Source organism: Rattus rattus, chromosome 4 (genome assembly GCF_011064425.1).
Source record: "Rattus rattus isolate New Zealand chromosome 4, Rrattus_CSIRO_v1, whole genome shotgun sequence".
Classification (NCBI taxonomy): Eukaryota; Metazoa; Chordata; class Mammalia; order Rodentia; family Muridae; genus Rattus; species Rattus rattus.
In genome coordinates this window covers 89,847,030-89,870,792 of record NC_046157.1, presented here as the reverse complement: position 1 = coordinate 89,870,792, position 23,763 = coordinate 89,847,030, and the positions used below count along the sequence as shown (strand labels likewise).

General features: G+C 40.2%; 1 protein-coding gene and 1 pseudogene across 1 annotated transcript in view; both read right to left on the bottom strand.

Annotated features, from left to right (window-relative positions):
• Kcnh8 (potassium voltage-gated channel subfamily H member 8) overlaps positions 1–23,763 on the bottom strand; it is a 582,230-nt gene that overhangs the window by 426,398 nt on the left and 132,069 nt on the right. The window lies entirely within an intron of this gene.
• LOC116899222 lies at positions 13,734–14,509 on the bottom strand (annotated as a pseudogene).

The following is a 23,763-nucleotide window of genomic DNA, read 5'->3' as shown; positions in this document are numbered from 1 at the left end:
TTGAACATTGTTTCTTCCAGATGTGTAGTTCTACCAGAGGCACAGGCATTTATTTAGAAGCCTATAGGGAAAGAATTTGTGCTTCGTTCTTATGATTTTGTCCTGGCATGTAATGGGGTTGATGGCTAATGGGTTTTATTCCTTCTCCCCGTAAGGGGAAACGAGGAAGTAATTCTAGTCCCTGTGACTCATGCTGAAGTGGCAGAGAAATAACTAACATAATTGTTGAACCTTGTACACTGAGTGGACAAAGTATTCATACAAGGAATGCTTTGCTCTCCATTTCCTACTTCTTGGACACTTTACATCTCCATAGTTTTCCCTGGGGAATAGCCCGTGGCCTGTTGTGTGTACTCTTCTTAAGGAGATCATGCACGCTATGGAAACTCCTGAGTGCTGAAAGGCACCTCTAATTTTACTTTACTATGTCTCAGCGAGCAATGTAAGGGCAGCATTCCAGATGGAGGGCATGCATTAGTTCTTGCTCCATAACCTCACCTGCATCCTCACAGAGAGTCACCAGATGTTTTATGTCAGGGGTTCTGGTGGAGGCAAGAATCTGCCAGGTTACACCAGCGCACTGTAGTAGGGAAACACACAAGTCAAACCACTAAACATGAGTATCGTGATGCTCACTGCCTCAGTTTAATGATCTCTGTATGCTTGGGAGAGCTTTCACGCAGGTTGCAACAGCTTCCTATCATTCTCCAAGCTCTCTATACTGCAAAGAACCGAGGATGCACTCAGCCTTGTCTGTGTGAATGGTCCCAGAGTCAAGGTTGTGGATACCACGATGCCTCTGTGTGAATGCCGGAGGCCCCAGCTTAGAGTTCAGCCTTTTCATCCCATCTTCTTTCTCCCACATAATTACTTGAGCCCAGTATTTCAGAGAAATATAACTTCCATATAGACAAACCCGTTTAGTATTTCTATTCATTTCACGTGTCTTTCAGCATTCTGAACATGGTATGTTAAACAGAGGGACATAGGTGAGACCATATGTTTTATACACTGCAGCAGAGAACTTAAGTCTTGCTACTTTGCTGAGAGTATCAGACAGTCAGGAGGAAAAGACACCAGCTGTACAGGCGATTTGGCAATTTCAGCAGAGCTTAGCCCAAGATGGAGTGGCATCAGCCCATCTGAGGAAAGATCCCACCAGAGGTGACATTAGTGATGTGGCACATTTATCTGGCTTGCCAGAGAATGGAGGGCTTGATAACACTGTTGACATTACTCTCTCAGAACCAGGCCTGGTGCTGGGTTAGACAGAAAGAAATGGATCCAAGAGCATCCCTCGTTTATTAATGTGCCCGTGGGAAATCTGGAGGAGCATGTGTGCTTGGGAAAATTATTCTTTTTGGTGCAGATTTTGTGAGACAGGGCCTCATGTAACATACGCTTGCCTTGAACTCATACAGCTGAAGATAACTTTGACCCCCTGCTTGTTCTCACTCAGCCCCAAACAAGTGCTAGGATTAGAAGTTCCCTAACATCTAACTTTAGGAAAAGCTCTCTTAGGGGAACTTGAATGGAATTCAATACTAAATGAGGAAAAAGCTAGACAATGCTTCTGTATCGCTGTCCTTGTCATTCCCGTGGAAGTGCAGATGCTGAAGGTCTTAGCTGGCATTTTGCCTATGTCCATTCCTGACCCTTTTAAATCTATTATGCCTAGTATATTCTTAAAACAAACTATGTATGTTTTATAGTCTTAACTAGCTTTGTTGTTTTTACAATAGATGGGAGCCTATTTCCCGTTTTGATAAAGCTCTTGTGGTCCTAATCTGTGACTCTTTCAACTCTGTATGTGCGACAGAAGGGAACGACTGGAATACATATGCATGCAAAAGGCAAGCAAGCGATGGATGGAAGCAGAATCTAGCAAACACACAGACATTTCAAGTTATGTCATACTTAATAAGAAACCTTACAGAGACTTTTTTTTAAACATTATGCTTTCAGTTCCTCCTATGGTACATAGCACATAATAGAAACATTGGTCTTAATGAATACACAGTTACAACAACATGACTGTATCTGTATGTGTGTGTGTGTGTGTGTGTGTGTGTGTCTGTGTGTGTGTCTGTGTTTGTGGTAAGTGTATATTCTATATGTAGATTATTTTGTATGTGTCTGTGTAGGGGTGTGTGTGCGTGTGTGTGTGTGTGTGCGTGTGTGTGTGTGCGTGTGTGTGTGTGTGTGTGTGTGTGTGTTGTACATTGGAGGTCTGTCACTTCCAATGAAGTGACACCATCACTGAGTCCTATGGAAAGTGCCTCCTTAGTTTTAGAAGGAATTGCCAAGCTATTTTCCACAGTATTTTGACATTTGTCATTTGTATCAGTAATATACAAATGATGAGACTTTTCTGCAACATTTCTGTGTTTGGTACTTGATCACCTTTAATTAGACTTTATTTTCTTATTGTTGCATTCTGAGAATTTTCCTGTTAGAGATTCTTGATAGAAGTACTTTATCAGGTTTTGTTTATAGATATCTCTCCCAGTGCATAGCTCTTGCTTCTCTTATTCATTCTTGTACAGAATGAAGTTTTTTGTTTTGTTTTGTTTTGTTTTGGTGAAATCCAGTTTCTCGGTTGAGTGTCCCCTATATTAATTTAACTCTAAGCAGCTGAGAATTTATTGTGTTTTAATTTTCTTTGTGTCTCTGAGTGTCTATCTCTCTCCTCCTCTCTCTTTTGAGACAGAGTCACATTATATAGCCTTGTCTAGCCTGGAACTTGATTGTACAGGCTAGCCTTCCATTTACAGGATCCACCCACTTCTGCTTCTGGAGTTCTGGGTTAAAGGCATGCGCCACCGTACACAGTCTGAAATATTCGAAACTTAAAAATACGGTGCTTTGTATTAGGATTATTATATTGAAATGGGAAGAAAAGAGTCACAATGATATCTATTTATTTTTCCTCCATCTCCCAGCTTCAGAGTATTTTAGTATGGGCTATCTCTACTGTCTGGCATCTTCTAAGATACACATGACTGATCCCTTGATGATTATCCTTACTTGGTACAGTTGGGTTCTTGGAATTATACAAAGCAGAACATTGTAGTAATCATTCCAAACCATGAAAAACTATTATAACAGCCCTCTCCCTCTGAAACTGTGCCAGTTTCTCTAGTTAATCACTGGCTCATGTCTCAAGTTGCTGCAGAAAATGGTTTGTTTTTCATTGGTTAATTATTCATAAGACTGCTTGAGTAGAAGCATGGTTATGAATAAGGTTGACTTTATTTTGATATTTGTCTATGTATGTGTGCCTGTGTATGGGCTTGTGAGCATGCATGAAGTGCTCACATAGGCCAGAAGAGGGCATCAGATCACCATAGAGCTGGAGTTACAGGTGGTGTAGCTGAACATTGGTACTGGGAACCAAGCCTGCTTCTCTGTCAGAACTGCAAACACTTTAACACTGAGCTATCTTGCCAGCACTTAGAAGCCCACTTTTAAATAGCTTACTATTTAACATTCTTTAAAGGAGAGAGATGAAAGTTTGATAATAATGGAACTTCATCTCTTATGTGGTTACATCTCTCTGACAAATACATACAGTCATCGACTTTTACTTATTCTACTTCTGGATTAAATCTCTCAGTGATAAAGGGCACATTTTGAAAATCAAATAACTAAAACTACAGTTATCCAGAGGAGACACTAATATTTATTTTCTACCTCTGTAAATAACATGTATCTACAAATTAAAGGAAAGTACTGTTCTCTGTAACTTCATGTAGGCATTGAGATATCCTGGGTCACTTGAATCCTCTTCCCACCATTTTCTTAGTCTTTTTCCTCCCTCTGTTTCCATAACATGTTACTTTCTGCCATGTTGGAGACCTCATGCATGCATGCATGCATTTTACCACTGAACTACATTCCTAGCCTGATCGCATTGCTTGGTATCAGTTCTTTCTTTTCCCCACAATATCCAAAGCTTTTTATTAACAGTAAGATCCAGGGTTAATTTTTGAAATCTTTGTTGGCCCTTCAGCCTCTGGCATGCTCAAATATCTGGCCCTTGAAATGGATATAGGATTTGATATGACTGTGTGGGGTTCCTGGGGCCAATGTCAGTCATTTCTTTCTCCTTCAGCGTTAGTCCTCTTTTCAAGTTCTTACAGGCATGAAGAAGCAGTGCAGTTACAAAGGATGATGCAGCAAGACCTGGAGGGGCTGAGAACCCGGAGCCAGATGGTAATGAGATTATAACGGATGTGAGGAAGGCAGATAAGGACCTCTGACACCATACCACCCTTCTGTGTCACAGACACAAAGCGACATTGAAATGATGGAGTGAGGAGAGCAACATGGACTTTTCACACCAGATTGGGGACCTGAAAGCAGATTCTTAGCAAATCTCTGTGTCCTAAGATAAAAACCATCATGGATGTTCCTCTAAAAAAATGAAAACTAGAAATTCCAAATGACTTACTACCATGACACCTGTTGTGTAGTCATTTCCTCAAATACAGAACATCTCATTTTGGAGGGAAGTTCCTTAAGACACAGTAAACACCTCAAAGGTTTCAGGAGGTCTCTGAAACCACTGGGCCTTTCCTTCTTGAAGATCGTGCTAGCAGCAAGGACATGCTTACATGCATAGAGTATACCACGTGCTGGTGTGAGAGCACAATACCTGCAGACATCAGAGCCTAATATTCTTGGAGATGGAGTTATAGTTGATTGTGCAGGCTGGAAATTAAATTTTGGTCTCTGAAAGAACATTCATGATATAACAGTTTTTCTACCAACCCTCATTTTGAGTCAGGGTTTCAGTATGTAGCCAAGGTTTGCCCGGAGCTCACAATCTTCCTGCATTGGCCTCCTAAGTGCTGGGATTATAGGCATGCACCACCATGCTCTCGGGTCAGTAGATTTTTGATAAAGTCATTCTTTTGAATTTATCTTTTATTTATTGCAAGAGACTTTCTTTTCTTTTCTTTCTTTCTTTCTTTTTTTGTTAATTAGCCTTTTAGTGTGTGTGTGTGTGTGTGTGTGTGTGTGTGTGTGTGTGTGTGTTGTGTTTTAAAATTGAAGGTCCCTTACTGGTCCTGCTTCCATGAGTGCCCAAGATCAAAGGAAAGGGGAGGGCAATCAGCTAGTGCAGGGATGTTGTCGTAAATAAATAAAAATAAAGTAAAAGTAAAAATGTATAAACGAAAACAGGGGGTGGAATGTTTTCCCTCAGGGTGTTTTTCCCTGCTAGGGTTCCACACTCGCTTCCCCAGATATCTTCTGATATCTTGGCAGAAACACAACTTCCACACACTTTCTTATACTGAGACTCTTACACAAAGAACATACAACTGGTGTTTTACCCTGCTAGGTTCCACACCTCAGTGCCCCAGATATCTGCTGATATCTTGGATAAACTCAGCCCAGCCACACTTACTTAAATTGAGACTCTTTCTTAAAAAAAAATACACTCATTTAGCATTAAAAGCAATCCAGCGTCTAGATTTGGCAGATCCATGGTCCTAATCCAGTTCCCAAATTACTCATCCCTGCACCTTTTATTTACCAAAGTTTCTTCCCCCTGGTACCTCTAACTCCTCTCAGTTCCCCATCGTCTCTCCAACTCTCTCTCTTCTTCCTCCTGGCTTCCTTCTCTAACCCCCCCCCCCTCAACTGTCAATCCTCACCCCCCCCTCCTCCAGGTTCCCCTCGCTCAACTATCTCCAACTGTCAACCGTCAACCTAACCCCTGAATCTAATCCCCCCCTCCCTCCCAACTCCTACCTCTGCCCAAATCTCACGCCCTTGCCTTTATTTAACAAATTCAGAGAAAACCCCAAGGCAAACCACAACATTTCTTTTGTCCAGTTAAAAAACTTTTCCTATACATAGGTGAACTAACATCATTATTACCATTCTGCAATTTATAAACCAACAATATGCTGATCACCCAGTCCATCAATTTTGTTCATTAACCATGTCATCTATACTAAAAACTATACTTGACTATATCCTGTTTCTAGATCCTATGCCACCCTAAAACTACTCTAACAGATTTATCATCTTTCTCAATACTAAACCATTCGTTGTCTATGAGACTACTAGTCTCCAACCACATCAGAAATCCAAGAATGATTAATATTATTTGAAAACATAGGAAGCACAAAACATGGCTTCCAAGCTTAGCCAATTTTATAAAGACTGCTGATCACCTGACAGTCCCCTTTATTCCTTAATATGCTGGAGCATCAGTCTTCAGCCTTCTGGCCCAGGATCATCTGACAGACCTTATCAATGCAGATTTTGAAGGGCTGATCACCCTGCCTCGGCAGAGATTATCAGTCGACTATTCTGCATAATTTGTCCCTTTCTGACAGTGTCTGTCTGTAGATGAATTGAAGCAATTTGCTCAGTGGCTGCATCAACTCCATTGATGCTCAAGTTCTTCTTCGAGTCTAAGGGCCCTCTAGGGGCAGACAAGTCTCTAGTAAATGATCTAGATGAAGAAATGTCCAAAACAGGTTATTCTTTGGACTTGATGCCCTTTGAAGATTTCATCTACATAGGCGTTTCTGAACTGTTACATAGAGCACCGCTAGCCCTCTCTAATCAAGTATTTTACAAAACCCATCTAAACTGACTTAGAACCATGACTTTGCTATCTGACCTTTAGCTGGTACTGGTTAATCAACTAAAAATAATGTATAACAGCAGTTATAGGACTGGGTCTAAGACTTGTATTCTTAGATGCATAGTGGAGGCACAATGCCCATGTTAAAGTAGCAATATTAATCTCAATTATAAATCAACAAGAAAGTATTCCAATGAAAACCTCGCATTTGTGTAAAATACATTCTATACCAATGAAAAGATTACAGCTTCAACTTTGTATCAATTACAAACATTTCTATCAATGTAAAATATAGCGGTAAAATTTTGTTTAAGAGTAAGTTTGCTAATCTATCTGTTTGTCTATTTCTCTAATTTCTATGTATTACTATATCTAAGAAGGATACAAAAAAGGAAAGGAAAAGTAGCAATCCCTGAGTTTACATTCTCTAGTTTCCCCCCAAAGCTATTTGTATTGTATCACTTAAAAGAAAAAACTTATCCACAGTTCTTAAAATAAACAGAACCATCCACCCCAACATAAGGAAATGGGACGACGATCTTCCTTGTCTGCTTCTAGCTGGATTGAAGTTTCCCTTCTGGGGCCCAAGGGGTATTAGGAAAAGTTGGCTTTGTCGGGCAGAGCTAGCCGGGATTTGCCTGCCAGTCATTCTGTGCTGAGAAAGTTCATCGCTTAGCTGACATCTTGACTATGACAGTCTGAAGGGCTGATAAGTAAGATGTCCATTCTGGGAAAGTTCTGAAAGCAGGCCTTTAAATCAAGCATCTTCAGTGTAATTAAGGGAGAATCAAACACGGTTGGACTGGAAAGTCCCGAATCTCAGCATCCCAGAGTGTGTATTTCAGAGCCATCTTTCTCTTCCTTCATCCTGCAGCACACAAACTTTACAAGCATTATATAGTTCTATAAGTATTTTCAAATGGGATAAGTAGGTACAGTTTAGTAAATAAAGATCAAAAAAAAAATGACTACCTTTTTTCAGGTTAGGTTAATCATATAATCAAACTGTAATATAATTTTGTAATACATAATTACAAGTTATGAGGAATTTGCACTCAAAAATATCACTGGCTGTTTATAGACATTTCAGTCTCAGCTGTTCATACATGGAGACCTAAACAACCTCATATATACATCACCTATTTGTTGATCGTCTTAGTCTCCTTTTTTTCTGTGTTGCCAAGGACTTTAGGAGGTCTCCCCTGTCATTTCTGATTTTTATCAGCTTGGAAGAACCACAGCTTTTTCTTTTCCTGAAACATAGGCATAACCCCTTCCCCAGCGTAACACATTTCCCATTTTCCATTCTGACGTCAGAATATCTTTTTATAAACAGGCTGGTTTAGTTCAGTAGTCTTTCCACAATCCAATGTCTTTCAGCAGCTGTGCTGTTTTGTTCATCAGCATTTAAAAATTTAAGGTTAATAAAGCACTATGTATCCTATCTCTGGAGTTTTTGTTGACTTTTTGCCTGTTAAGCATCTCCTTTAGACTTCGATTAGATCTCTCCACAATCGCTTGTCCTGTAGGATTGTGTGGTATACCTGTAATATGTTTTATATTATAATAGTCAAAGAAGCGCTTAATCTTGTTAGAGATATATGCTGACCATTGTCCGTTTAATTTGTATGGGTATTCCCATTATAGCCATAACTTCTAACAAATGTAATTACAGAATCGCCTTTTCTGACGCTAAGGCAGTTTGCCCATTGAAATCCTGAATATGTATCTATAGTATGATGTATGTATTTTAGCTTACCAAACTCTGTAAAATGGAGAACATCCATTTGCCAAAATTCATTTCTTTTGGTACCCTTAGGGTTAGTTCCTGTAGGCAATGGAGTTTGATTATATAAAGAGCAAGTAGGAAATTTCCTCACAATCTCTTTGGCTTGTTTCCAAGTGGTAGAAAATTCTTTTTTTAAGCCTTTGCTGTTAACATGGTGTTTTTTATGAAATTCTGAAGCATCTAGTACACTTCCTATCAGTAGCTGGTCAATTTCATTATTACTGTCAGAGGGCCTGGCAGACCTGTATGGGATCTTATGTGTGTTATATATAGTGGGTAACTCCTATTTCTGATTTTTGTTGTAGCTGAATAAATAGTGATGTCAATTCGAATCATCCTGAATAAGTTCAGCAGTCTCTATGTGCAAAACAACCCTTTCTGCATATTGAGAGTCAGTTATATATTAAGAGGCTCTCAAAATCTGACAACACCATGAGTATTGCATACAGTTCAGATTTTTTAACTGACTTATAGGGACTCTCAGTCACCTTGTTTACATTTTCCGATTTATATCCTGCCTTCCCTGACTTACTGGCATCAGTGTAAAATGTAGGGGCTCCAGATATTGGAGTTCCCTTTACTATACGAGGGAGGATCCCGTTAGTTCGTTTTATGAACTGAAGTCTTTTGCTTTTAGGGTATTTGTTGTTAATGTCTCCTAAAGTTACTGCATGCTCTTTGCCAATGTTCATTTTAAACCCACAAAGAGTTAATTTCGCATTAGTAAAAGGTACCACAATTTCAGCCGATCCATTCCAACCAATTGTCAAGTCTCAATTTTCCTTTAAGTATCAATTCAGAGACCTTCTCAATGTAGGTTTTCAGTTTCTACTCTGTTTATGCAAAATATCCATTCTAAGATATAATCTTCCCTTTGCATGAGAATTCTGTAGGGAATGAGTAGAGGGCAAGATGATAATATGCAGGCCATCTTTGGATCAATACGATCCAGATGTGCGTCCCTGCAGTTCCTTTCTACCAAAGCTAGCCTTTCTCAGCCTCAGCTGATAGTTTTTGGCTATTTAATTTTTATCGCCTTGTAGTGTTTGAAATAAATTGCTCAACTCTTGAGTGGTCAAGCCAATCACAGGCCTCAACCAGTTAATGTCTCCAAGTAGTTTCTGAAAATCATTAAGTGTCCTTAATTTGCTTCTTTTGATTTGCACCTTTTGTGGCCTAATTTTTTGTACACTTATTTTATACCCTAGATAATTAATAGAATCCCTCTTTGTATTTTCTAGGGGTTATTCAGAATCCCCAGCATGGTAATGTTTTTTTTACTTCATCAAACATTCTTTCCAGGATATTTATATCTGAATCAGACAATAAAATGTCATCCATGTAATGATAAATAATAGATTGGGGAAATTTTTATGAATTATATCTAATGGCTGCTGTACAAAATATTGACACAAGGTTGGGCTATTTAACATTCCTTGTGGAAGGACTTTTCCATTGATATCTTTTTTATGGGGGCGACTCTATTATGGTAGGCACCGAAAAAGGCAAACCTTCTTTATCGCTTCATGTAGAGGAATAGTGAAAAGCAATCTTTTAAGTCAATCACTATAATAGGCCACCCCTAGGCAACAAAGAAGGCAGTGGATCCCAGGCTGCATGGAACCCATCGGCTGAATAATCTTATTAATTGCTCTGAGATCTGTCAATACCTCCATTTGCCAGACTGTTTTTTAATGACAAATACTGAGAATTCCAAGGGCTGGTGGACTCCTCTATATGCTGAGCCTCCAGCTGCTCCTGGACTAGCTGCTCTAATGCCTGTAGTTTTTCTTTTGTCATGGACCACTGATCAATCCAGATGGGTTGGTCAGTCAGCCACCTTAGTGGCAAGCCTGTTGTTGTTTTAACAGCAGTGGCTCCTTGGGGTCGCACTAAATTGTCAGCCTCTGCTGTATCTTGCTTATGGACAGCTTGGACAGTCTCTAACTGTCCTTGATAACATTCCCTGACTAATTTAAAGTTTTTATTAGGAGTCTGATGAATTTTAGGGCCAGAACCTGAAACTGAGGGGATATTAATTTGAGTTTTCCACTGCTGTAGTAGATCTCTTCCCATAAATTAATGGCTATATCAGCCACGTGCATGGCCTTAATTTTCCTACCTGACCTTCTGGTCCTATACATTTAAGCCACCTGATGCTTTGTTTTATTTGGGATAAAGTGCCAACACCTTGAAACTGCATATCCACTCCTTGAAGTGGCCAACTAATGGGCCAAGATTTTGGAGAGATGATGGTAACATCTGCTCCAGTGTCAACCATTCCTTCAATTTCATATTATCTACAGTATTTTTAGTTTTGGCCTTTTGGTCCCTCTATAGACGTTAGCCAAAATATTCGTTTTGAAGTCTTGTTGTTTAATCGTTCTGAGGAGGAGAATTCTCCCTGCCTTGTATTTGTTCCTGCGAGAGGCCCCCTTGTGATTTTTTTGTCATGATGCGTTCCCATCTGTCTGTTGTTTCTGTACACTTCCTAGTCAAATGTCCATATCTGCCACATCTTTTGACACATTCTAGGAGGCACAGTCCCCCTTTTGTATCACTTTGGTTTTTATTACAGTAATATCTGAGATGGCCCTGCACACCATAATTAAAACATTTGAAATCTTGGGTCATCTCTAGCTGTCCAGTGGCAGCTTCTCCTATCAAAGTAGTATCAGGAGAACAAGATCCAACATCAGCTGTATATCTAATCCACTCATCTATTGTTGCGGACCTTGCCTTTAGTGGTCTAATTACTTCCCTGCATTTGGTATTTGCATTTTCAAAGGCTAAAGACTCAATTATCGCCTTTCTTGCCGCTGAATCTGATACACTCCTTTCCACAGCTGAGGTAAGCCTTTGTAAAAAGTCAGGGAAGGTTTCTTTAGGACCTTGTATGACTTGAGTGAATGTTTCAAGTCTTTTCCCTGATTCTGCGACTTTGTCCCAGGCCTTTAAGGCTGACAATCGACACCATGACAGAGTTTCTTCGTCATATATAGCCTGCACCTCTACTTCAGCAAAGCGGCCTTCACCAAGCAGTTGATCTGTGGAAATCTCTCTGCCCCTAGCTCTATTTTGTCTTGCTATCTCCCTCACTTCTTCTCTCCACCATGAAATCCATTGCAAATTTTCAGCAGGCTCTAGAATTGTTTACCATATCTTTCAGTCTTGGGGATTACTCTATTTTTTAATAGCCCAAGAAATTAAGATTTGTTTTTAAAATGGCGAATGCATTCAAAATTAGTTACACTTTCCTTAAATTTCCTTAATTCTAATACATCCATGGGTTGCCATTCAAATTCTTCATAACCCTGTGGATGATCATCGTTGGAGGCCTTTGTTGCACACTAACTGGATAGACTAAAGTTTGTTTCCTAAAACCTTAGGGTTGGCTTTCCTTAATTTTTATCTTCTGTCTCTACCTGAGTTTTTTCTTTAGTTGTAATTTTAAATTCTCTCTTAAAGTCTGTATCCGTGCTTCATATTTCTTTCTGTCTTTCCCCCTGTTCTTTTGAGTTCCTGAATTCTCTGTTCAAGGTTTTAAGCCACACTTTGAATTTTTTTTTTATATTGTACTTCTAATAATTTGTTATCCATTATCTTTTGATTGATTAATTTTAAAAGGTTATTCTCTAAGTCTTGCTTCCAAACCTCATTACTTTCTCTCTGCTGTTCAGTATGATCTGTGAGCTGTTGTATGTTCTGTTCTAACATCCTTTCTAGTTTCTGTCTATCACTTTCATTTTCATCTTTCTGTCTCTTATTCTGATCTATAATTTTCTGTGTCTTCAATTCTAGTGTTCCTTCTAGGCTACATTGCCAAGATTTAATTTTCTCTTTCTGTTGTTCATGTTGTTCCATAATTACCTGTATCTTCTGTTCTAAGGCTAGAAATTTGCTATTTAGGGCTGTGTGCTGTTGTATGTTCTGTTCTAACATCCTTTCTAGTTTCTGTCTATCACTTTCATTTTCATCTTTCTGTCTCTTATTCTGATCTATAATTTTCTGTGTCTTCAATTCTAGTGTTCCTTCTAGGCTATATTGCCAAGATTTAATTTTCTTTTCTGTCGCTCATGTTGTTCCATAATTACCTGTATCTTCTGTTCTAAAGCTAGAAATTTGTTATTTAGGGCCCTGTCTTTTGAGAAGATATAGTAAATCAGAAGAATGAATATTGCAATACTGGTAAATGATAAAGGGTCTTTTTCCTCAAAATTCTCAACAGGCAGACCATTCCACATATCATTCCAGAAGACCCAACAGATATTCATTATGTTTCTCATCTTTAAGTATCATAAAGTTATATATCTCTCTTACATCAAAGTAGTATCTGATCTGAAGCCCTTGTACCTTTTTTTTCCCTCTGCTTCAGAATACGGCAGTCCTCTCGATTCTTCGAGACCCTCCAGACCCAGTTAATTCCCAATCCACTAGTACTCCTGCCTATTCTGGGGTTGAGAGGGAAGTAAACTTTATCTCAGGTTAGTTGAGTTCTAATGGTTTAGTTAAGCCATATGTTGTCGTAAATAAATAAAAAAATAAAGTAAAAGTAAAAATGTATAAACGAAAACCGGGGTGGAATGTTTTCCTCAGGGTGTTTTTTTCCCTGCTAGGTTCCACACCTCCTTCCCAGATATCTTCTGGATATCTTGGCAGAAACACAACCCAGCCACACACTTTCTTATACTGAGACTCTTACACAAAAGAACATACAACTGGTGTTTTTACCCTGCTAGGGTTCCACACCTCAGTGCCCCAGATATCTGCTGGATATCTTGGCATAAACTCAGCCCAGCCACACTTACTTAAATTGAGACTCTTTCTTAAAAAAAAAACACACTCATTTAGCATTAAAGCAATCCAGCGTCTAGATTTGGCAGATCCACATTACACTGTCCTAATCCCAGTTCCCAAATTACTCATCCCTGCACCTTTTATTTACCAAGTCTCCAGCTTCTTCTCCCCCCTGGTACCTCTAACTCCTCTCAGTTCCCCATCGTCTCTCCAACTCCCTCCCTTCTTCCTCCTGGCTTCCTTCTAACCCTCCTCCCTCAACTGTCAATCCTCACCCCCCTCCTCAGGTTCCACTGCTCAACTGTCTCCAACTGTCAACTGTCAACCTAACCTCTGAATCTAATCCCCCTCTCACTCCCAACTCCTACCTCTGCCCAAATCTCACGCTCTTGCCTTTATTTAACAAATTCAGAGAAAACCCCAAGGCAAACCACAACACAGGGAGGGTCATTTCCACAGTTCATTTAACTAAACAGACAAGCACAGAGTCACTATTGTGGCTAGAAGTTGGCAGCATGGGACGGATGAGGAGTAGGGGTGTCGTTAAAAAAAATACAGGCTCCCCTCAATTTGGGTGCCTAGGACAGGACTTGGTCTGCTTCAACCCAAGAGGAATCAGAAGATCAAAAGCAGTTTGGGAAGGCCAGAACCGTCAGGGGTAGAGGGAAAAGGACGGTCCAGGGGGTGGGAGGGATGTTTGGCAACTGGGGTGAAGGGATAACCCTCCCACTGCTGGAATCCCCCCAGCCCCTCCGGTCTGACAGGAAAAGGGCAGCCTGCAGCACCCAAGAGCAGGTCTGGGGCTGCTAGATGCTCCAGGCAGGGGACTGGAGGTGGCTCACTAAGGCTTGCCCTCCAGGGAAATGACGGCGCTGCCACCTAGTTTCTCTGCCAGGGTGCAGCGGTCCTTGACCTCCTCGTAGCAGTTAGCTTGTAATTCGTGCTTGATTCCTGTCAGTTTCTTCTTGATGGCATCCTTGGAGCTGGCATAGATCATTTTGCTCTTAAGGGGTGCACTCTCGGGGGCCCAGAAGATGAATACCAGGTCCTCCTTCTTGCTCTCCTTGGTCTCATCGGTTGCCTCATAGAGAGCATAGCGGCAGTCCTTGTCTGGCAGCATCTTGACATAAGTGGTGTAGGGGTCGTCCGCAGTCTGCCCCACATCTCCTACCGAATCTCTTTGCTCTCCTCCTCACTCAGGCAAAAGATCACTGCCTTCTTGCGTTTCTTCACATCTTCTGGCGTTGAAGACTTTCGAACTTTCATGTCATTGAACACCTTCTGACTCCATCAGAGACAGCCACACCAGAGGCCATGTTTCCGGAAACGAAAGGGAGACAGAAGAACAGAGCCGCCGCAGCTGCTGCCAGGATCCGACTGAACCGCAAGAGACTTTTCACTTCATATCTTTGTATAGTTTTCCTCAATCCATTCTGCTTTTGTCTTTTTTGTCAGCGCGCCTCTGACATCCTCTTGCTTCCTGTCTGCTTCGTCCTCCTTGTTCTGGCCTCAGGCTTTTTCACTACCACCAGGCTCCTTCTGCTCTACCCACTCGCATGCGCATTCCTTTCATTTCCCCCTCTCACTTCTTACCCTTGCGGTTTGTAGTCCCAGCCATTTGTCCTTTACTCTGTCCCCCAAGCAGGCTTGGAGTCACCAGGTCAAGACAGCGAACACTGATTGTTAACTTCTCTAGTGTTTCTTTATCAGGTCTTTTCAGGCTTGTGCTATTTCCAAGTGGATCTAAGTTGGGAAATGAATGGTAGGAACTTCTTTAACAAAATGAAAATATTGTTTTTCAAAGGCATTAGGGTGAGGCATCAGGTTCCTGGTGGCAGACATCTTCTTACGCACACTACGGACCTTAGAATAAAGCTGGCCACACCTGAGAGTTTCATGCTTCGGATTAGAACAAAGGTGCTCAGTTTAGTTTCCATGGAACCCACTCTTTCAGAGTCAAAGAGTTGGTGAGCCTAGAACTCGTGGAGAGCAGTCTGACTTTACTATCACTCAAGAGCTGGCACGGGAGACAGCTAGGCTGAGAATGTGAACATCAGGACAAACTGCTTCTGTTCGTTGTTTTCTGGTGTTCAGTTGTGAAGAGGCAGACCTCTTGCCATACATGATGCACCAACTCTGTTCTACACTATTCTGCGTGGGTTCCACATGCGTGGCTTCCACAGGCCTGTGATCAATGGGTGTCTGTGAAAAGGCTTCTTTAGTTCCTCGAAGGACCATCTCAGATACTCTGGATCTTTGAGAAGCAGATTTCTCCTATTCCAAAAAAGCAACTACCATCCTGACATCAAGTTTTACCATGGTGGTCTACATGTATGGCTAGTAGTGGTAAGTATAAAAGGGTTCCATTGAGTCCTTTTCCTTTGGGAACAAAGGCAAACGTTAGCTAGTCAAAGAAACTGAACTTGGGAGGAAGTCTATTTGAAGAGAGCTGTTTTCCAGTTATTAAAAATGTTTGGCCATGTATCCACCATTATTAATATTTTTTATTTTGTTTTATGGCTTCAAGTGCAACCTTGTGTCTTGTCATTTTAACCTGAAGTTACACATGTATGTGTACCTGTACCTGCACACATGCACATACACACACACACACACACACACATACACACACACTCACACACACCCTACACACATGTGTTCATACATGCACCATGGGCATATGTGTGTATGCAAATGTATATGTGAATACTCAGCAACTCTGGGATGCCAGAAGAGGACACGATCCCCTGGAGCTAGAGTGACACACAGCTGTGACCCACTCAGTATGAGTGTGCTTAGGAATTGAACTGAGAGCAAGAACAGCAGCTACCTTTAACCACTGAGCTATTGCTCTAGGCTATTATTAATGGCTTTGCTTTTACATAACTATAAGAGGCATTAGTTTATAAGCCATTCATGAAACATTTCATTTCAATTGTAACTGAATGCAGGTAGAACTTTCAGATAAGTTATAAGCAGTTTCTATAACCAGTTGAAAGAGTTTCCCCCTGAGCTAAGCAGTTCTCCTCTCCTCTCACCCCATCAAGAACCTTAGGTAGCACAAGAGGATGACTGACCTTACATTTCCAATCCTCATGATTCCACCCCCAATAAACTTGCACAAACACATCAATTCATTAATCACTACTCTTGCTTTGACATTCATTTAATTGGAAAAAAACCCTGGTGATTCAACAGGTAAACACACATGCTTTCCTTTGAACTCTGAGGCCTTTTCATTCCTTTATATTCTCCATTTTTTTATCCTGCCAGTAGAGCATCACTCATGGTGTTTATTATTTGACGGCTCCCTTTCTTATTCTCTTCTACCTTGCCTTTTGCAACCCTTAGTCTTCCTTGAGTATTTTAGGTACTCTGAGAATGAATGAAAGCTTACCTTATCACATCCCCGATTGCTTACAGTCTATATGTATATATAAATGAAATCCAGCTTGAGATTGCATTGGATGATAAGAATCACATTAATGCTTGGAAATTATTAACATGGACCATACTGGGGTCAAAGACCATGGGAAAAAAGTGTCTACGTACTGTGGCCTCCAAAGTTACATAGTAATCAGAAAGCTATGGGGTCTCTCCTATCACCATAAACCAGTGAGTTGATGTTGTAATCTTCCCACCAATTGTATGTTCATCCTGAGATCATTTCCAAGAAACCTAATCGTATTTTGCTACCTAAATGTTTTTAAATTAGAAATCTTGGACTTCTATATGAAACGTGGCAGACCATTTGTAGCATATTCACTAACTACCAACCAGTTCATTCCGGTGTGGTATTCTGTAATGGCCAGAGGTCAGAAAGTGTGGACATCTCTGATCAGCAAAGCAGTGTGATATAGGATCTTCTCAGTGGTATACCTGCTCTCATAGCAGTAAGTCTTTCTGGGACCAGCATCTCTGCTAGATTGTAGAAACCATTCTTCTGGTTCCTAGAGCACAAAGAGATAATCAAAGTCAATTATTTTGTATGGGCTTTCAGGAGTACATGACAATGACTGAAGATACTCTCACAGTTATAGCTGTGAATAGGTAGTGACCACCTGCGAGGCAGTTGAGTCTAAGGATACAGCTGCCGATGGGTGAGTTTCCCAACCTGCTCCCCAAACATCCAACGTGTCAATAGTGTTGCAAATGAGAAAAATGGAAATAATAGTTCATGAACATTTCTTAGAAGGCTCTAAGATTAAAAAATAATTCTCAAGAGCAGCTTAGAACAGGATTCTTCATGTCTCCATTTGCGCCCAGAGCTAAGGCTGTCCCATATCCCTTAGTACCCAGATCCTGCCTGGAAAGAACTGGTCTTTCAGGAGTGCTCTCACTCCTAAGCCCATAGGTGAGACCATTACTGTCACTGCAATAACTGTCCAAAGAGGAATCTGCCACGAGTGCACAGGGCACAGGAACCACAGATCAGCCTGGCACAGGATTCTTCACAGAACTTACGGGTAGTCTCTATATAATGAGGGAATGTGTTGATGACTTACAGTCTGTAGTCCAACTCCCCAAAAATTATCAGCAGCACCTGTGAATAGAAGTCCAAGGATCTAGCAGTTGCTCAGTCCCACAAGGAAGGCAGGCAAAGAAGAGAGAGAATCTTCCAATGTTCTTATGTAGGTCTCTAGCAGAAGGTGTGTCCCAGATTAAAGGTGTGTACCACCACATCTGGGTCTGGGACTTGTTTTGACCCAGATGACCTTGAACTCAGAGATCTCCCTGCCTTTGTCTACTGGGATTCATAGTCACTATGCCTTAAGAGCTCCAAGATTCAAGTGAGAAACTTGTATCTCCCAGCCTCAAGATCAGAATCACAGGTGAGCCTTTCAATTCTGGATTGTGGTTCATTCCACATATAGTCAAGTTGACAACCAGGAATAGACACTATGCTTCTCATCTACATCTGTGCCCAGGGCTAAGGTTGTCCTATAGCCTTCCAAAACCAAATCCTGCCCAGAAAGAAATAGACCCTCAGGAGTGCTCTCACTCTTATGTCCATGGGTGAGAACCCATTTTCACTCTAATAACTGTCCAGGGAGGGACCTTCCAGGAGTGCACAGGGCAGAGGAACCACAGAGCAGCCTGGGACAGGATCCTTCAGGTCTCCATTTGTACCACGAGCAGAGGGTGTCCCACAACCTTCTGGACCCAAATCCCACCCGGAGAGAGCAGGTCTCCCAGGACTGCTCTCACTCCTAAGATCACAGGCTCACAGGCGCACAGGAGGGACAAGCTACAGTCAGAGAGAGACAGCAAGACCAACTAACACCAGAGATAACAGCCTGGGGAGAGGCAAGCACAACAAGATAAACAACAGAAACCAAGTGTGCTTGGCATCATCAGAACCCAGTACTCCCACTACAACAAGTCCTGGATATGCCAAAACACGAGAAAGGTAAGAATTGGATTTAAAATCACATCTCATGAAGATGATAGAGGACTTTAAGAAGGACATGTATTACTCTCTTAAGGACAGAAGAACACAGGTAAACAAGTAGAAGCTCTTAAAAAAGAAACATAAAAGTCTTAAAGAATTACAGAAAAACAACACCAAACAGGTGAAGGAATTAAATAAGACCACCCAGGATCAAAAAATGGAATAAAAAACAATAGAGAAATCACAAAGGGAGATAACTCTGGAGATAGAAAACTAGGGAAAGAGATCAGGAGTCATAGATGTTAGCATCACCAACAGAATACAGTAGATAGAAGAGAGAATCACCATAGAAAACATTGACAAAATAGTCAAAGACAATGCAAAATGCAAAAGGCTCCCAACTGAAAAAATCCAGGAAGTCTAGGACACAATTAGAAGACCAAACCTAGGGATAATAGGTGTAAAAGAGAGTGAAGATTCCCCATTTAAAGGGCCAGTAAATATCTTCAACAAAATTATAGAAGAAAATTTCCCTACCCTAAAGAAAGAGATACCCATAAACATACAAGAAGCCTACAGAACTCCAAACAGACTGAACCAGAAAAGAAATTCTGCTTGTCACATAATAGTCAAAACACCAATGCATAAAACCAAGAAAGAATATTAAAAGCAGTAAGGGAAACAGGTCAAATACTATATAAAGGCAAACTTAAGACAATTACACCATTCTCAACAGAGACTGAAAGCTGGAAGACCCTGGGGAGATGTCATATAGACTCTAAGAGAACACAAATACCCACCCAGGCTATTATATCCAGCAAAACTCTCAATTACCATAGATGGAGAAATCAAAACATTCCATGACAAAACCAAATTTCCACAACATCTTTCCACAAATCCAGTCTTAACACGGGATAATAGATAGAAAACTCCAACACAAGGAGGGAATTATACCATAGAAAAAAGCAAGAAACTAATCTTCTTTCAACAAACCCATAAGAAGATAGCCACACACATATAACTCCACCTCTATCAACAAAAATAATAGTAAGCAACAATCATTACTTCTTAATACCTCTTAACATCAACAAACTCAATTCACCAATTAAGAAACATAGACTAACAGACTGGGTGCATAATAGGACCCAGCATTTTGCTGCATACAGGAAATGCAACTTAGTGACAAAGACAGACACTATTTCAGAGTAAAATGCTGGAAAAAATTCCAAACAAAGGGTAGCCATTCTAATATCAAATAAAATCGATTTTTAACCAAAAGGTATCAAAAAAAGATAAGGAAGAACACTTCATACTCATCAAAGGAAAAATCTACCAAAATGAACTCTCAATTCTGAACATCTATGCTCCAAGTACAAGGATATCAACATTCATAACAGAAACTTTACTAAAGGTCAAAGCACACATTGTACCTCACACAATAATAGTGGTAGACTTCAACACCCCAATCTCATCAATGGACAGATCATGGAAACAAAAAGTAAACAGAGACACAATGAAACTAAGTGAAGTTATGAACCAAATGAATTTAACAGATAACTATAGAACATTTTATCCTAAAACAAAAGAATATACCTTCTCAGCACCTCATGGTACCTTTTCAAGAATTAACCATATAATCAGTCACAAAAGAGGCCTCAACAGATACAAGAAGATTGAAATAATCCCATGCATCCTATCAGATCACCAGGGACTAAGGCTGGTCATTAACAACAAAAACAACAAAAAGTCTACAGATACATGGAAGTTGAACAACGCTCTACTCAATGATAACTTGGTCAAGGAAGAAATAAAGAAATTAAAAACATAGAATTTAATGAAAATGAATGCACAACATACCAAAACTTATGGGACACAATGAAAGCAGTGCTAAGAGGAAAACACAAAGCTTTGAGGCCCTCCAAAAGAAAGTGGAGAGAGCATAACTATCAGCTTGACAGCACACCTGAAAGCTCTAGAACAAAAAGAAGCAAATACACACAAGAGGAGTAGACAGCAGGACATAAGGAAACTCAGAGCTGAAATCAACCAAGTAGAAACAAGAAGTATAACAAGAACCAACAAAACCAGGAACTGGTTCTTTGAGAAAAATCAAGAAGATAGGTAAGCCCTTAGCCAGACTATACAGAGGGCACAGAGACAGTATACAAATGAATAAAATCAGAGATAAGAAGGGAGACATAACAATGGCAACTGGGAAAATTCAAAAACCCATCAGACTCTACTACAAAAGCCTATACTCAACCAAACTGGAAAATCTGGGAAAAAATGGACAATTTTCTAGACCGATGCTAGGTACCAAAGTTAAATCAGGATCAGATAATCCATCTAAACAGTTCTGTAACCTCCAAAGAAATAGAAAAAGTCATTAAGAGTCTCCCACCCAAAAAAAGTCTAGGACCATATGGATTAAGTGCAAAATTCTACCAGACCTTCACAGAAGACCTAATACTAATACTGTCCGAACTACTCCACAAAATAGAAACACTAGGAACCTTACCCAATTTGTTCTTTGAAACCACAATTAGGCTTATACCTAAACCACACAAAGAACCTACAAAGAAAGCGAACTTCAGATCAATTTCCTGCATGAATATTGATGCATAAATACTCAATAAAATTCTCGTAAACAGAATCCAAGATCATCAAAACAATCATTCACCATGATCAAGTACACTCCATTTCAGGGATGCAGGAATGCTTCAATATAAAGAAATCCATCAAAGTAACCCACTATATAAACAAGCTCAAAGGAAAAAAAACATGATTATCTCATTAGATGCAGAGAAAGCAGTTGAAAAAATTCAACACCCCTTGATGATAAAAGTCTTGGAAAGATCAGGAATTTAAGGCACATACCTAAACATAGTAAAACCAACATACAGCAAACCAGTAGCCAACATCAAACTAAATGGAGAGAAACTTGAAGCAATCCCACTAAAATCAGGGACTAGACAAGGCTGCCCACTCTCTCCCTACCTATTCAATACAAAACTTGAAATCCTAGACAGAGCAAAAAGAGATCAAATGGGTAGAAATTGGAAGGGAAGAAATCAAAATATTACTATTTGCAGATAATATGATAGTATACTTTAGTGACCCCAAAAGTTCTACCAGAGAACACCTGATAAACAACTTCAGCAAAGTGAATGCATATAAAATTAACTCTAACCAATCAGTAGCCTTCCTCTACTCAAAGGATAAACAGGTTGAGAAAGAAATTAGGGAAATGACACCCTTTACAATAGTAACAAATAAAAAATTCCTCGGTGTGACTCTAACCAAGCAAGTTAAAGGTGTATATTACAATAACTTCAAGTCTTTGAAGAAAGAAATTGAAGAAGATCTCAGAAGATGGAAAGATCTCTCATGCTCATGGATTGGCAGGATTAATATAGTAAAAATGGCCGAAAGCAATCTTCAGATTCAGGGTTGGGGATTTAGCTCAATGGTAGAGTGCTTTCCTAGGAAGTGCAAGGCCATGGGTTCAGTTCTCAGCTCCGAAGGAAAAAAAAAAAGACAAAATAGCAATCTTGAGATTCAATGCAATCCCCATCAAATTTCCAACTCAATTCTTCACAGAGTTAGAAAGAGCAATTTGCAAATTCATTTGGAATAACAAAAACCCAGTATATCAAAAACTGTTCTCAACTATAAAATAACTTCTGGGGGAATCACCATCCATGACCTCAAGCTATATTACAGAACACTCATGATAAAAATTGCATGATATTGGTACAGAGACAGGCAGATAGATCAATGGAATAAAATAGAAGACCCAGAAATGAACCCACACTCCTATGGTCACTTGATCTTTGACAAATTAGCTAAAACCATCCAGTGGACAGAGACAGCGTTTTCAATGAGTCGTGCTGGTTCAACTGGTGGCTGTCATGGAGAAGAACGCAAATTGATCCATTCTTATCTCCTTGTACAAAGCTCAAGTCCAAGTGAATCAAGGACCTCCACATCAAACCAGATACACTGAAACTAATAGAAGAGAAAGTGTGAAAAAGCCTCAAACATGTGGTCACAGGGGAAATTTTCCTGAACAAAACACCAATGGCTTATGCTCTAAGATCAAGAATTGACAAATGGGACCTCATAAATTTGCAAAGCTTCTGTAAGGCAAAGGACACTGTCATTAGGACAAAACAGCAACCAAAAGATTGGGAAAAGATCTTAACAAATCCTCTCATAGAGGGCTAATATCTAATAAATACTAAGAAGTCAATAAGTTAGCCTGTAGAGAACCAAATAAACCTATTAAAAATGGGGTTCAGAGCGAAGCAAGGAATTTTCAACTGAGGAATATTGAATGGCCAAGAAACACATAAAGAAATGTTCAACATCCTTAGTCATTCAGGAAATGCAAATCAAAACAACTCTGAGATTCCACCTCACACCTGTCAGAATGGCCAAGATCAAATACTCAGGTGACAAGAGATGCTGGTGAGAATGTAGAGAAAGAGGAACATTCTTCCATTGTTGGTGGGATTGCAAGCTGGTACAAGCACTCTATAAATCAGTCTGGAGGTTCCTCATAAAATTCGACATTACACTACCTGAGGACCCAGCTATACCTCTCCTGGGCATATACCTAAAAGATGTTCCTACATACAACAAAGACACATGCTCCACTATGTTCATAGCAGCTTTATTTATAATAGCTAGAAGCTGGAGGAACCCAGATATACTTCAACAGAGAAATGGATACAGAAAATGTGGTACATTTATACAATGGAGTAGTACTCAGCTCTGAAAAATGACTGCATGCAATTCTTAGGCAAATGGATGGAACTAGAAAATATCATCCTGAGTGAGGAAACCCAGTCACAATAGAATATTCATGGTATGCAATCACTGATAAGTGGACATCAGTCATCAATACCCAAGATACCATTTACAGACCATATGAATCTCAAGAAGAAGGCAGACCAAAATAAGGACGCAACAGTCCTTCTGACACAGATGGGGATCCATACCACATGTAGTCACCAAACCCAATCACTACTGGGGATGCCAAGAGGTGCATACTGGTAGGAGCCTGATTTAGCTGTCTCCTCAGAGTCTCTGTCAGAGTCTCACAATAACAGAGGCGGGTGCTCACAGCCAACTCTTGTACTAAGAAAAGGGTCCTCAATGGAAGAGTTAGAGGAA